The sequence below is a fragment of the Diachasma alloeum genome, unplaced genomic scaffold, assembly GCF_001412515.2.
Source record: "Diachasma alloeum isolate Michigan unplaced genomic scaffold, Dall2.0 Dall_scaffold_00214, whole genome shotgun sequence".
NCBI classification, from domain to species: Eukaryota; Metazoa; Arthropoda; class Insecta; order Hymenoptera; family Braconidae; genus Diachasma; species Diachasma alloeum.
The window spans coordinates 899621-915737 of NW_021680379.1; the positions used below are offsets into that span (position 1 = coordinate 899621).

Below are 16117 nucleotides of genomic sequence, written 5' to 3' on the forward strand. Positions count from 1 at the left end.
GATTTCTTTCCTTGTGTGTTAAAATTTCGATTGAGTGAGCAAGGCATTAATTTATCGAAAATTCCCGGAGGTCATCAGATGATTCGAAATTGAATATGTAAATCTCAAGGTCCGGTGACACGAGGAGATAGACTACGTGACGGTGTTCAATCTCCGAAGATTCTGGGAGAACCAATCTGACGTCAGGTGCCAACGACCCCTTGAAAACTAGTTTTGTCGATGGTTTTGCACGCGATTGCCATTCAAAGAAGACTACTTTGCGAATTCATTGTGACCTCCGTATTTATATACGTCATTTGCTTGAATCCTTGATCGTGTGGGTATGAAATGAACGAGATCATGATTCTGAGAAATCGGTGTTTTCTTGTCTCAAGGTTGTTTGTTTTAGTGATTGAAGGCTATTGTTCGATCATTATTTGTCGTTATACCCACTCAGAACGAAATATACTATTTCCATATTGCAATGCATGCGAAATATACGTAGTACATCTAAAAGTAAGAAGTGTTCTATTTCCGTATATGATGAAATCGGTTGGATATGAAAACAAACAGCGCGACAGAAACCATTTGAGAGATTACATATTACTGCTACGTATTTTTTTTTCTTCCTACTTTCATTTCTACTAATTTCATTGGTAGTAGGCTTCCGAATGGATCTCAATCTATCTTTTTTAAAAATGAACACATAAGGATTACCATCAATTCCCTCAATTTTCCTGGACACTCCTTGACTTTCCTAGAAATATCTATCATTTTCGTGAGTGACAATCCTACACAGAGAAAAAAAATGTAAATTCAAGATTTTTTTTTCTAGATTCTAGAATTTGCCGTTTAGAACTTGTATCCGGCTAAAATCTAGAACAAAAAAATTTTTTAGAAAATAAATAAATGAAATTAATCAACCAAAAAATGATGGTTTCAAGGCAAAAATATTCTAGAATCTGGCGAATTAGAGGATTAAGTTCCCCTCATTAGCACATTTTCAAAGGCATTTTGGAAATTTTGAATTGAACCTTTGAAAAAATGGAAAAAAATTGTCCTAAAAGGTTGGGCTCAGACGATTCAGCATCATCTGAAACGTGCAGATTTATTATCCTCTAAAAAAACATTTTTTTCACTTTTTGGCCCAATTTCAAATTTCCAAATTCCCTTTAAAAAATAAAAAAAAATTGTCCTCAAAAGTTGGGCTCAGATGATTCAGAATCATCTGAAATGTGCAGATTCACTATCCCCTAAAGTGGACAATTCTTCTTAGAAAGAAAAATATTTAAAAAAATGCAAGTTTAGAATCGAANAAAAAAATGCAAGTTTAGTATCGAAGTTTCTAGAATCTAGTAAAAAGAGACATGGAATTTATCGGAAGACTTTCAGATTCAAGAAAAAAATGGATAAAAATAAGAATAATACGGATCATTTCTAGAATTTTTTCTATAAAAATAATTCGATATGATGGTTGAGTTTATCATTCTTCGAAGGATAAATTCAACCATGATGAATTGATCAATTTCATGATTTTTTTTCTCTGTGTAACTACAAGCCAAAGTTTCAAAATGTTTCCCTGAGTTTTGCCCATGTCATAATGCGCAAAAGTGAATTCCAACCAAAAAAATGGAAAGACGTAAATATCTCTAAATTTTTCAGTGGGATGGTACACATATTTTGTTAGATCTGGCTAGATGCCATCAAGACGGACATTTTGAAAAAAAAATGAAATCGGACCAGTAGTTTTTGAGATATTGAGCAAAAGAGTTTCACATACAAAGTTGAATATCTCCGAAACTAATAGTCCGATTCCGTTCATCTACAATCCCAAACTTTGTTATCATAAGATCTAAAATCATACCAAGTTTCCAGTTTCTATCTCAATTATTTTTCAAGTTATCATGCATACGAGCAATTTCAGTGAAAAAACGAGGATAAATCTACATGATCTAAAATCATACCAAGTTTCCAGTTTCTATCTCAATTATTTTTCAAGTTATCAAGCATACGAGCAATTTCAGTGAAAAAACGAGGATAAATCTACATTGCTCGGAGTGGAATGGTCTTTTTTCGATCCAATTGAATAGGTGTCATCATGACGAGTATTTTGAAAAAAAAAATTGGTACCCGTCTCATGGTTAAGGAGATATCGGCAAAAAACGATTTTTGAGGAATGGCTATATCTTAGGAACCGCTCAGCCGATCGAGCTGAGATTTAGCACAAATTTGACTATTAGTAGTACCAATTAGCAGCCAGAATTTCAGCATCTTTGCTTTCATCGTTCTCGCGTTATAGGGACAGTTCTGGACAACCGGACATGAATGTGAACACACATACCTACACACATACAGACATTTTTAAAAAACATCATTTCTTCACGTTTCATAACATTTCTAGGCATTTCCACCGAAAATCGAAAAAAATCACTATTACAAAGCTTCCATTTTTTTATTTGAGGAGTTTTAAACCCTTTGGCTTACTTCGCCATCTACCCTTTACCTAACCTTGCGGCTGTGGCCGACTTGCAACCCCAGGGATGGGCATCGGTTACTCTCTGAGTAACTGCTACTCCCGACCCCAATTAGCCGCATTAGTATTAACAATACCTGGACGCCCATGTAGGGTTTGTCAAAACGGCCGAACATCGGCCGATCATCGGCACCGATTTGCCGATCATCGGCAGCGATCATCGGCCCCGATTATCGGCACCGATCATCAGCCAATGTTCTGCCCATTATCGGCCGACGTTCTGCCGACTATCGGCATTTATCATGTACCGACTAGTTATATGCTTGGAGGTAAATTTGTTCCATTCGATACTCTAGATCACCAAAATGTGGACGGGTGAGCTCGAACACCACTCAGTTTTATACGCTGGGGACTTCCTCTCAATAGCCATCTCTCCAACTGTACTTTCATGATGCAACAATAAAATAAATGCACAGCATCAAGGACCACGTATTTAACTGGATCGAAATTGAGTATTTGCAAGAGTGGACTGTTTTCCTGGTGATGATGCATCGGCTGATCTCTGCTCTCAAATGACTGCTTTGTACGCTTGGTGCAATTCATCTCTGGGTACACTCGTGGCTGGTGTCGACGTATGCCAACCGAGACGCCTGTGGTTAGGCATCTCTCGCAACAACAATACGTACCAGGAGCTTTGCAACACTTCATAAACGCCCTGGCAGGCGAGTCAGCTGTTATAGCCATGATTTTGAAGCAGTACCACTTGCCATCCACTATTACTCCACATTTGGTTAATGAATTGGCCTCAGCAACAAAATCCTTCAAATATTCGTGGACAGAGCCAGGTTTAGAATCCCCAGCGTAGATTCCAACTACAGCAGGAGAAGTTTGATAGTGTGCGTGATAGATTTTGATTGTGATAGGCCAGACTACCACTTCGGAGCTTTTAAACAGTTGCATACCATCAATATGCACCAGGAGTAAAATTCCATCTTCTACATAGACAGATGAAAAGATCATTTTTTTCAGAATAGTCTCAATACCAATGTAGAGGTATTGACCATTGGTTTTACTAGCACTCAACATAAGTTGTAGAATTCTCTTGTGAGGTGTCTGAATCAACGCCTGGCAGGTCTTTGGTAAATTGTGCCCTTCTTCTTTCAGAATGACCAACAGTTCTGAAACTACATTTAGATTCAACTTACTTAAATTCCTTAATGCCCAATCCCGTAATTTTGGTCTCAATTTAGAATGGGCAAGAATTTTATGAGCATTTTGTTTATAACTCTGACTGTGGTCGAGTTGAAACCTCGGGAGGTTATCCCCATCGCTACTAGACGAACAGGTGCTCATGTTAATTTGTGAATTGTCGGATAAATCGCGAAACCCATTGACACAACTCATGGATCCTCCACTTGCATTATCACCAGATCCAATATCCATGTTATCAGACGAACTTTCGTCCCCGGAAGCATATCAATTTTCGAGATTTGGTTGATGAACATCCATTCTTGCCTCGAAAACTTCATTCGTAATTGTTATTTTTCGCTTGGAAACACGGTACTTTCTCAGTCTATATGCCCGTGATAACGGCATATTGATAGTCCTTGTTTCACCTTTTTTTTTTCACTGATTTTCAATTTGGATCGCACTTCTGTGTCATAACAACGTTTTGGAGTAAATGTCAGTAAATGCGCAATGTTATTCGAGCATGGAGAACTGAACCGGCGGTGGTAGTGGTGGTGGTGGTTCTCACTCAACCAAGTACCGGCAGTTTTCGGAAGTGCTCACGTACGCGAAAGGATTCAAATTTATACCCAATACATATTATAAATTAATAAATTAGAAATCAATTAAAGAATGCATCGTTGATAAATTTTCATTTTCTGTTAAAATTTTCATATTTTTTAAAAATAAATTATCCGTTAACTGTAATTATATTTTACAACTACATTAATGAGTTGTTACTCAATAGCAAAATCGGCTCGGTGCGCCGATCATCGGCTGTGTATCGGCCTATACATCGGGGCCCCGATGATCGGCGCGCCGACATCGGCCCGATGAGTAGCTGTATTGCAAACGTCGGCAAACCCGATCGGACTGGGATTCGAACCCACGACCTCCTAGTGGCCAAGCCGAACTAACGATTTAGCCACCGCGACCATTGGTCGGTACAAAGCTTCCATTCGGAAGCAAAAATCAATAAGGAACCTCGATTATTCGCTTCTCATTGGAACTCTATTGAAATTCTATTTGCCTCTTTGTCGATTTCTAGAGACAGTTATGCAATTTTGCTGTGCGTTTTTTCAATAGACATTGTAATATTCATCTATTTTTCATTTTTAAATTCTTTGAAGTATTCTTAACGCGAAATAGTATTTTATTTCACGTTTTAAAATCGACAGAGCGTTCAGTATAAAATGCTCAATTATATTTTCGCAACCATCAGAATTTCTTGACATCCATTAATCGAGCTCCCATACAAGAATCGCCCTTAGTCTGCATTATTTCTCCAGCACGCGATCGACCACGCCACCCCTACGAAAGATCTGGGGAGCGATTTTGCTCGTTTTATGTCGACATAAAATCGTAAATTTCAACCAATGACAGTGTTGGATTCGCAATACTCAACTAGGATTGGTTGAAATTTATGATTTTATGTCGACATAAAACGAGCAAAATCGCTCCCCTGGCCAATGCCTAACGCGAAATTTACGGCTTCTATTCTGGCAGATCAAGCTTCAGGCGCAGAAAAACCGCGGAAACCTTCGCGTTCCAGCACACCTGTCTTTGATAATTCGACCTTGTCATCTTAATAAAACCTGAGCACGTACAGTCACAGCTTCATTGTGGTTGCGTTTAAAATCTCGTTGGTCTCTATATTAGGTTCCACTTGATTGCGATNATAACTCTGACTGTGGTCGAGTTGAAACCTCGGGAGGTTATCCCCATCGCTACTAGACGAACAGGTGCTCATGTTAATTTGTGAATTGTCGGATAAATCGCGAAACCCATTGACACAACTCATGGATCCTCCACTTGCATTATCACCAGATCCAATATCCATGTTATCAGACGAACTTTCGTCCCCGGAAGCATATCAATTTTCGAGATTTGGTTGATGAACATCCATTCTTGCCTCGAAAACTTCATTCGTAATTGTTATTTTTCGCTTGGAAACACGGTACTTTCTCAGTCTATATGCCCGTGATAACGGCATATTGATAGTCCTTGTTTCACCTTTTTTTTCACTGATTTTCACTTTGGATCGCACTTCTGGGTCATAACAACGTTTTGGAGTAAATGTCAGTAAATGCGCAGTGTTATTCGAGCATGGAGAACTGAACCGGCGGTGGTAGTGGTGGTGGTGGTTCTCACTCAACCAAGTACCGGCAGTTTTCGGAAGTGCTCACGTACGCGAAAGGATTCAAATTTATACCCAATACATATTATAAATTAATAAATTAGAAATCAATTAAAGAATGCATCGTTGATAAATTTTCATTTTCTGTTAAAATTTTCATATTTTTTAAAAATAAATTATCCGTTAACTGTAATTATATTTTACAACTACATTAATGAGTTGTTACTCAATAGCAAAATCGGCTCGGTGCGCCGATCATCGGCTGTGTATCGGCCTATACATCGGGGCCCCGATGATCGGCGCGCCGACATCGGCCCGATGAGTAGCTGTATTGCAAACGTCGGCAAACCCGATCGGACTGGGATTCGAACCCACGACCTCCTAGTGGCCAAGCCGAACTAACGATTTAGCCACCGCGACCATTGGTCGGTACAAAGCTTCCATTCGGAAGCAAAAATCAATAAGGAACCTCGATTATTCGCTTCTCATTGGAACTCTATTGAAATTCTATTTGCCTCTTTGTCGATTTCTAGAGACAGTTATGCAATTTTGCTGTGCGTTTTTTCAATAGACATTGTAATATTCATCTATTTTTCATTTTTAAATTCTTTGAAGTATTCTTAACGCGAAATAGTATTTTATTTCACGTTTTAAAATCGACAGAGCGTTCAGTATAAAATGCTCAATTATATTTTCGCAACCATCAGAATTTCTTGACATCCATTAATCGAGCTCCCATACAAGAATCGCCCTTAGTCTGCATTATTTCTCCAGCACGCGATCGACCACGCCACCCCTACGAAAGATCTGGGGAGCGATTTTGCTCGTTTTATGTCGACATAAAATCGTAAATTTCAACCAATGACAATGTTGGATTCGCAATACTCAACTAGGATTGTTTGAAATTTATGATTTTATGTCGACATAAAACGAGCAAAATCGCTCCCCTGGCCAATGCCTAACGCGAAATTTACGGCTTCTATTCTGGCAGATCAAGCTTCAGGCGCAGAAAAACCGCGGAAACCTTCGCGTTCCAGCACACCTGTCTTTGATAATTCGACCTTGTCATCTTAATAAAACCTGAGCACGTACAGTCACAGCTTCATTGTGGTTGCGTTTAAAATCTCGTTGGTCTCTATATTAGGTTCCACTTGATTGCGATAAGCTCCAGTGGTTCTTGTAAATGTTCAATCGCCGCCTGTCCTCTGGTGGATCTCAGGTAGGAAATATCAGTGTTGGAAAAACGGGCCAAGTATAGCACAACCTTGGGCGTCCAAATTTGGCCCGAGGTTCGGCCACCCCTGGGGACCCGAGCTTCAGTTTCGGGGGAGCGCACGTATGAAAAAATTCAATAGAAAACCTAAGCAAATTCGCTAGAAATTTCTATTGGAATTTTCTAGAAATTCTGTGGGGATTCTATTAAAATTCTAGGGAATTTTGGTTAAAATTATATTTGTTTTTTGTCCAGATTCTATTAGATATTTGGTAGGAAAAAGTCAGTAGATTTCGATTTTCCTGTTTGAATTTTTTCTATTAAAATTATTGGGCCCAGATTTTCTAAGTTTTTTTCGCAGTATTTTATTTTGTTTTGCATTACAGGATCCGAGTAAACAAAACTTGGAAAATTTATGCCCAAATATTCTTATAGAAGAAATTACAAGAGAATATCCATGCTTTTTCCTGTCAAATATTACATAGAATCAGCGCGAAAAAGAAATAGAATTTTGACGAGAATTCCCTAGAATTTCAATCGAATTTCTAGAGAATTCCAACAGAATTTTCTAGCCAATTCGCTAAGTTTTTCTATTGAACTTCTTCATACGTGAGGGGCGGGTGACCGATCCTTGGTTGATAGATCGACCCCAGTCTCGGGCCGAACATTAGCACGCCGGAGCTCGATCACTAATATAAGCTCCAGCCAGCGGTGAGGTTATGAAGTAAGTGAAGGGTATCTGATAATTAACAATAATGGAAGCCCGTGTAGAAATCTCTCCGCTCAGCGGAGGTTCAGCTGTATCCTTGCTTGAATTTCTACACGGAAGTTCATGATGATGAAATTATTAATGATCTTCGTTTGTGGGCGATTCGTTCGAAAACCCCTGATGTGCATGTGAGAAAGTTGCTGAAAATTCAAAAAAGGAATATTTACCACAGGTGCTAGTGATAGCAAGTACTTTTTTGAGCACATCAGCAGTTGCTTACCAGATTAAAAACGTTCTTGATGTAGACGAAAAGTCACTGGCAGAATCATTGAGGACTGTTTATCTGGAGATTGAGAAAACATTCGTGTAGCGGTGGATTTAAATGTGAAACGATAACAGTCAAGGTCTGATCGTAAGCATTGAAATCACATTGTATTCGTTAATTATCACGAAGAAAAGAAGAATCATTATTAAAACAAAACAAAAAAATCGTTTTTTTAGCGATGGTTGCGTTAGGGTTTGAGTAGTCAGAGCACAATTAATAGTAAAAATTATCCTAAAACAATAGATTATTTTGTTTTTGTCATTATTGATAATTATCGTCAATAGTGTGGCAGCCAGATCCGTGCCAGTCGCATGCCGCTATTGATTTTTTTTTCTCCTCGAACTTCATACGAATGCGCAGGAGTAATATTGAATTATTTGTATTTCAATCACTCATATCGTATTCATGTGATTAAGCAATGATTAATTGTGCCTGGCCAATGACTGACCACTAACGCTGGGCTAAAATCCGCACCCAGACCTGGCCCCATGGTAGCATCCCTGGTTTCAACCATATCCGTCGCGAAAAACGGGCCCTGAGAACCTATTCTGGAATTGAAATCGTATGTTCGACTTCGACAAGTCACATTGCGAATAATAATAATGATAATAACAATAACTCTAATAAATAAATAGACATTTGGTGATTTTTTTTCTCAAGATCATTTGCGTGTAAGTTTGATACTCCTCTAATATGCATTTACGGCATCATCATCCCTCCCTTCTGTACATTTGAGAAGGGCTGGCTGTTAATTAAATTGATTAATTAAATTAAATTCATTACGGGGAGACCGCGGTGAAATTTGAAAGTCTCGGCTCGGCCTTAAGAGCCATTGGATGACTTTTGATATATGAAGGGATATATAAAAAAGTGAGAAAAATTTCGGACCCGAACCGTTTTGCCCCGTATATTCACCAAAAACGTCATTTTTTACGTTATTAGCTTAAAAATGCTCCTTGGACCACAGTGTTCATCCGATTTCAACTTTTTTTTTTGAAACGTTAGCTATACTCCAACGAACAAACCCAAGTATCCGTTTTGCTTTATATTTATGAGATCATGAGAAAATGTTTTTCTTTAGTTTTCATTTTTTTTCCCCTCTTTTTAGCAAATGCTAAAATTCATTGTTTTCCGCCCATTTAATGTAGTTTTTCGGATCCGATCTGCTGGATCAGAACTTGGTCAGGTTCTCATCAGGCATCATCTGCTCAGTCGAACCTTACAAAAACCTGATCAAGTTCATCATGACGAGTATTTTGAAAAAAAACCGAATCCGTCAAATGGTTCATGAGATCTCGGCAAAAAACGATTTTCAAGGAATCGCTATATTTCAGGAACCGCCCAACCAATCGAGCTAAAATTTAGCACAGATTTGAGTCTCAGCATCTTAGCCTTAATCATTTGCGAATTATGGGGACAGTTCTATACCTACATATATACAGGCATTCTTCAAAATTATCATTTGTTTACGTTTCATGACATTCCTAGTCATTTTTACACCCAAAATTAAGATATCGAAAAAAAATCACAATTACAAGGCTTTCATTCAGAAGCAAAACAAAAAGGTCCTATAGTTTTTGGAAACCAAAATTCACTACCGTTCCACTTTGCCCCATGTTCCACTTTGCCTCACCCGCCTCTACATATTTTGTATTACAGTTGGAAACGAATTTCTCTTTTTTTACAATGACTGTTAACAAAAAATTACAGTACATGAAAAAATATACACAGCCATCATATTACGTTGCTTGATGAACGGAGTGGAGAATTCAAAAATCGGCACACTGGAGTTTTTAAAAAGTAAATTCCCCAAATGTGAGAATCATCCAATTAGTGAATATTATTCAACAAAGTCGGAAAAAAGTCATTAAAAATGCAAATAATTATTGCCTCTTGTGACACCGGAGAAAATGAATTAATTAAAAAGTTGATTTTGAAGAAGTGACTTGCAACATCAAGAATTCTCCATAAATTATTGAAATTCACATACACACATACATAAGCACATGGTCTAAAAATAGCATATTCAAACTCCTAAGGCTAAAATCAGTTATCCTGATGTGAAAAATTGAACATTTCGGATTTGACGAATACAATATTTCCGTTCGAAAGCAAAATATACCTGAAATTGAGTCAAAGTGTTACGTAATATACTCTTGATGAGAGGAGTTATGAATTACGATGAATTAAGATATTCCAAGTACAAGCAGTAATTTTAAATCAAAAGCAATTGTCAATCCAGGAATTAGCATAATTATATGTATAAGCGAGAACAAAAGAAAATTCGAATTAGAGTATTACATCGTCATATCCCTCCAATTTTATTTAATTTCCCAACTGTGAAGATCATTCTTGGAATGAACATTATTCAACGAAGTCGGAAAAAAGTCATTAAAAATGCAAATAATTATCGCCTTCTGTGACAATGAAGTAAATGAATTATTTAAAAATAGATTTTGAAAAAGTGACTTGCAACATCAAGAATTCTCCATAAATTATTGGTATTCACTGTAAGCTTCCGCATAAATATGACATTCGTAATCTTATTCTCATGATAGTGAATATGTTCTAACAACATATTAATCATTCGTTTTTTCAAGCGATCGGTTGTAGGATGGACTAACGGATTTGAATCATTAAATGTTATTAATAACTTGAACTTTGTCTGTAAATATCATTTTTTATCCCTCGCAAGATGCGCAACTCGCAAGGTCGTCTATCGCCCATCGTCGATGTAACGACCATTACGAGTTGAATTATCCGGGTGTGCGCGAGTTTTTCCCGGGACCTCTCGCATTCTCTAAAGAGGAGAATTCTTTAATGGAAGGCAAAGACGTTTGCAGCAATTCAACGTCTCCTGCTCCCTCCTCAATCGTGAGTTTAAAAAAGACCCTACAGACATTTTCTAAAAACATCATTTCTTCACATTTCATACCATTCTACATAATTTCCAAGCAAAATTAGTGAATGTCAAAATCCGACGACCATGCTTCCGTTCGGAAGCAAAAACCATGAAATTTCAGATTTCACTGAAAATTTAATGTAATTTGGCACTGAATATTCATATTAGATTGGAAATTTAAATAAATTAAGTAATTCTCGTTTCTATGCTGCTTAATTCTGAAATTTTACTGAATTTTCAGTGAAAAAATTTCATTTTTTTTCTAACAGCGTACTTAATTCAAATATATTCTTCTGGATTCGAGTATATAATATACTTGATTCAAGTATATTTTCTACTCGAATGGGGGACGGGTGTTTCAATTCGAGGATGATTATTTCGTATCAGTCCGGGTTGTACTAAGCGCTCTCAAGTATAACATAAGAGTCAGACACTAAGTGTGAGAATATAAGGGTCAAAAAGTGGAGGTTAAAAAATCATGGTCGGAATATTAGAGTCAAAAACTGAGGACCTTAATGTAAAGGTAAAGGAATGAGGGTCAGAATGTTGGGGTTAAAAAAAGAGGGTCAGAATATTAGGATAGAAAAATTAGGGTCAGAATATAAAAGTAAAATAAGCAGGGGTTCGAGCCTATTCGACAGAAAGCATGCAACCGGTTCTTTTTGCGTTATTAGTCTTTTTCTTCTTTTCATTTCTACCAATTCCATTGGTAGTAAGCTTCCGAATGGATCCGTTCCTCATTTCTGTCACAGACACGAGTACTAGTACTTTGCATAATACAAGGATTTTAATGAGAAAACAGAACAAGGGGGATATCTCGAACACTTTGTATGAACAGGTATAGATGTTTTGATTGATCTAGGTAGGGGACATCAAGACGAATATTTTGAGAAAAAAAAAGTGGAATCGGTAGCGAAGTTTCAAAGATATTCAACATAATAGATTTTCAAAAAAAGTTGAATATCTCCGAAACTACTGGCGCGATTGATGTTGGATATTATTGACGCGGTTGACTCTGGATTTTCGTAGAGGACCTTTTCCTGGGGTCGTAAATCCCAGGTATGTTGGAACTGCAGCACGCCAATAATTATCCAACAACTGATACGGGAACGTAAACCGACTCAGTGTAATGTGGATAAAAATAGAGTTGAGGATGTTTTTGAATAATAACACAGGTTCACTAAACACCTTAAATTTAATTACACGAAAATTATTGTTCAAAGATACACAAATTGAATACACGATAATATTTAAAACTACGCGAAATTAATTGAAGACAGGTCCAGATATATAGAGAGGTTCAGTGAGAGTCGAGTCTTCACTGAACGACGTCGCGATGGTTACTGATCAGATTTGAGGGAAAATTCCAAGTTCTGAATTCGAAAATGGGAGGGATGGATGTTTCTTATTGGCTAATCTTATTTTCTCGCTTTAAAACTATTGGTCAGAAGAAAGTGGGAAGGCGTGTATAAAACTACAGTTGAGAGAGTTTTGGGGATTTTCCGAAATTATGGGATACCTTTTTTTTTATATAGAGAATAATTTTTGGTGTGCCTGGACGGGTGGTCATCTGTTTGGCACGTGTGGGGAAAACATTTTACTTCCTTCCGACTTTCTCAAAATTCCTAAGATTTATGGTGAGACCGTAATAAAAAGGATAAACTCAACCCTTGAACAGCAAAAAAGGGACAGATTGTCAGACCCCAGATTTTGGGTCTCCATAAACTGTGATTTTACCATTTTTCCCCAATTACCAATAATTTGAGGAAATTCCCCCATTCAAATCTAAAAAAAATCGGTTGTGCACCGAACAATTGAGGCCATCTTCAATACGAACCTATGTTATCACAGGAGAAAGATTCTGTCCAAATTTTGAGTTGATATCTAGATTTTTGCACACGTTAGCGCGCGTACAAGGATTTTAATGAAAAAATAGAAAAGGGGAAATATCTCAAAAACTTTGTATGGACGGGTATATATGTTTTTGTTGATCTAGGTAGACATCGAGACGAATACTTTGAAAAAAAAATCTACATCGGTCCAATAAATTTAAAAATATTCGTGAAAAACGATTTAAACACGAATCGCTTTATCTCAAAAACTACTTGACCGATCGGGCTGAAATTGTGCACAGCGTTAGTCCTCATTAAGACCTATAATCTGCCAAGTTTTCAAATTTTCTTGAATTATTTTAGCCACTTAATTGCTCAATTTTCTAAAAATTGATCATCGGGAAGATGGCGGTGGGCATATTCACATACAGACGTGGTCGCCNTATCGAGACGAATATTTTGAAGAAAAAATAAATCTAAATCGGTCCAATAATTTTAAAGATGTTCGTGAAAAATGATTTAAAAACGAATCGCTTTATCTCAAAAACTACTTGACCGATCGGGCTGAAATTATGCACAGAGTTAGTTCTCATTAAGACCTATCATCTGACACAATTTCAATTTGTTAAAAATTATTTTAGCCACTTAATTACTCAATTTTCTAAAAATTGACCATCGGAAAGGTGGCGGTGGACATATTCACATTCAGACATGGTCGCCAAATTTCGTATTTTTATGTTTCAGACATCTACATCATTTCCGATGAAAATTAGAGAATGTGAAAATCGGACGATTACAAAGCTTCCATCCGGAAGCAAAAATGAATATAGTTTTTATTTATATTCGAATTTTTTTTTGTGAGACTAATTGAAATTCGACAGATAGTTGTTACAAAATGACTTAAAAATTGCACACATTTGATATCTGGCTGATTTGATATTTTTAACAACTAATCGTCAAAAGTTATAACCGATAGTTGTCAAAACTCAAGAGCAATTTTTATGATTTCTCTTAATTTCCATTCGAATTGCGGGATTGGAAAAATTTTAGTGAATAAAATTCGTTATTTATCAGTTGTGAAATCTAAAGATCGATTACTCTCCTCCACTTACAACAAGAGCAAGTAGAAAGTATCAACAACCGCATACTTTTCATTCCGCTATAATCCCAGGCTGTCAATCTATCCATCATGTAAACTACTCTTGAGTGATTACGTTAAATTTCGGTGTCTCTACGTTTCCATATCTATTACTAGAAATCTCTTCCATCAGCACAATTGCCACTTTTTCAAACCTTTTTTATGCAACGGCCCTAAAACTGTCCGACATTCCCGAGTGGAAATTGCTTCAGGCCCACCTGAAGCACGATCAGAACTTGGTCAAGTTTTTGTAAGGAATTGTTAGTGATACTGACAGACAGGTCATCCGGTTTTTATACATTCGACTTGATCATAAGTTCGGATCCATTCGTCCTGATTAAATCCGGAGCGGTCAGAGGCGTTACATGCCTGATCAAGACCGGATCCGTCAACTTGATCAATACCTGATCAGTGATCAGGCCTGACCTGATCCAAACTTGATCAAGATCTGACCGGAATTTCCACTCGGGTTTAGTTATGACCGCGACCGTGAAATGATAAGAAAAAAATCAACTGCATTTAATATATGATGTACTTAGTTGCCATCATATATAATTCCATCTCTCATGACGTAATACGATTGAGATTAGAACCAATCATTAGGTTATCTGCCGATCAGTGAGTGTTGGAGAGTTATTAGGGGTTGAGACAGACGAACCGATGAAGCGAGACGACTGCAGCTCACAGGCGTGAACCGCCTTTCTTCATACCGGTTTCTCCACTAATAAGAGGTTTCATTTACAAATGATAGATAAATTATATTTAATGTTTTTTCATTGATCATATTGATTTCCTGATACATTTGGAGCGGGACCTATTTAACAGAGTAACGGGCAATGAAAAGTCATTATGTATTGATAATCAATGAACTTTTCATTGCACTATCTAATGACTTATTAAGTATAGTGGTGCATTCTTCTTAAATTACGTAATTCAGTATAGAAATTTTTGCCTCCTAATGATGACTGTTGATTCGTTCAGATTCAACTATATTATTCATTAATCAGTGATGAACCTTGTTAACAACCTTGTTAAGAACCTTGCAATTGAATTATCGTGTCAGTGCAGAAAAATACGGAGTGATACGTCAACAGTTGAGTCACGGACTTAGATTGAACGAGTTCAACGAGTTGCACCTGAAAAAATAATCGCTCAAGACGAAGAATTACTGCATCAATTTACGGGAACTCTGCACCTGGAAAATCAGAAAAAAAGAGGAAATTCCTCTCTAATGTTTTCCAGTTATCGATCCGTTTCGTTTTATTTGTTCTGACTCATAACTCGTTCCCTTTTAAAGTCAGTGCAACACGCCATTTCTCCTAATTTTTCCGTAATAATGAATTGCGTAAAACAATCATTCATGAGCATGAATGCATAATCGATGAATAGGTCAAGTTGCAGTCGGTATATGCATAATGTATTCACGAGGTATTTCGAACATTTCAGAAAATTTCCGTTTTTTCAAAGGAAGAATCTACACCCAAAAAGAAAGTACTGATTCAAGTCGACGTCAGCTTGATTCTAGACGATTTTCGACTTGACTCAAGCCGAGTGACTCGGACTACAACAATCCGGATTCCGGATTCGATATGAGCCGAAAAGTGATTTATTTCAGGAAGAAACATCTGAAACCGAAATCAGCTTGAATCAAGTCCAAAAATCGGTGTGAATTAAGCTGAAAAACTGAGTGATGTTGCAGGGAATAGATAGCGATTTGTTTGAGTTGATTTTTCGCCACGATTCAAGTCAATTTTTTGGCTTGATACAAAATTATTCTTTGGCTTGATTATAGTCAAATCAACACTTAGTCCAAGTCGGAGAGGTAAACTGTTAGAAAAAAAATCTAAATTTCATAGTGTTTAAGAGCCTTTTTTATGAGGGTGACATTAAAGTCGATTTACGGGAAGCAATCACGAAATTTCAAATTTTACACATTCTCCCATCTGAACGTCAATCAATAAAAATTCAGTATTGGACCTTTTGTGAAAGAGTGGGAGTAGAATTATTATTTCCATTTAGTCGCATGACCACTTTGGACGAAGATTTTCCGGTGAAATAAATGAGGATCTGGTATAAATATCGCTTCAACCTGCAAAATTTTCTCTCCTTTTCCCCATCAATGAACTCCCACTTCAACCCCCCCCCCCCCCCCCCCCCCCCCCCCCCCCCCCCCCCCCCCCCC

At 37.3% G+C, this 16117-nt stretch overlaps 1 protein-coding gene across 2 annotated transcripts in view; it reads left to right on the plus strand.

Moving 5' to 3' along the window:
* LOC107037162 (retinol dehydrogenase 10) overlaps positions 1 to 16117 on the plus strand; it is a 31479-nt gene that overhangs the window by 6932 nt on the left and 8430 nt on the right. Inside the window, exon 1 of one of the 2 annotated variants that reach the window (XM_015255552.1) lies at positions 10825 to 10937. The exons of the other annotated variant lie outside the window; for it this stretch is intronic. The gene's annotated coding sequence lies outside the window, so the exon portion shown is untranslated. Of the gene's footprint in view, positions 1 to 10824; positions 10938 to 16117 lie in introns of those variants that run through there. 2 annotated transcript variants of the gene reach the window in all.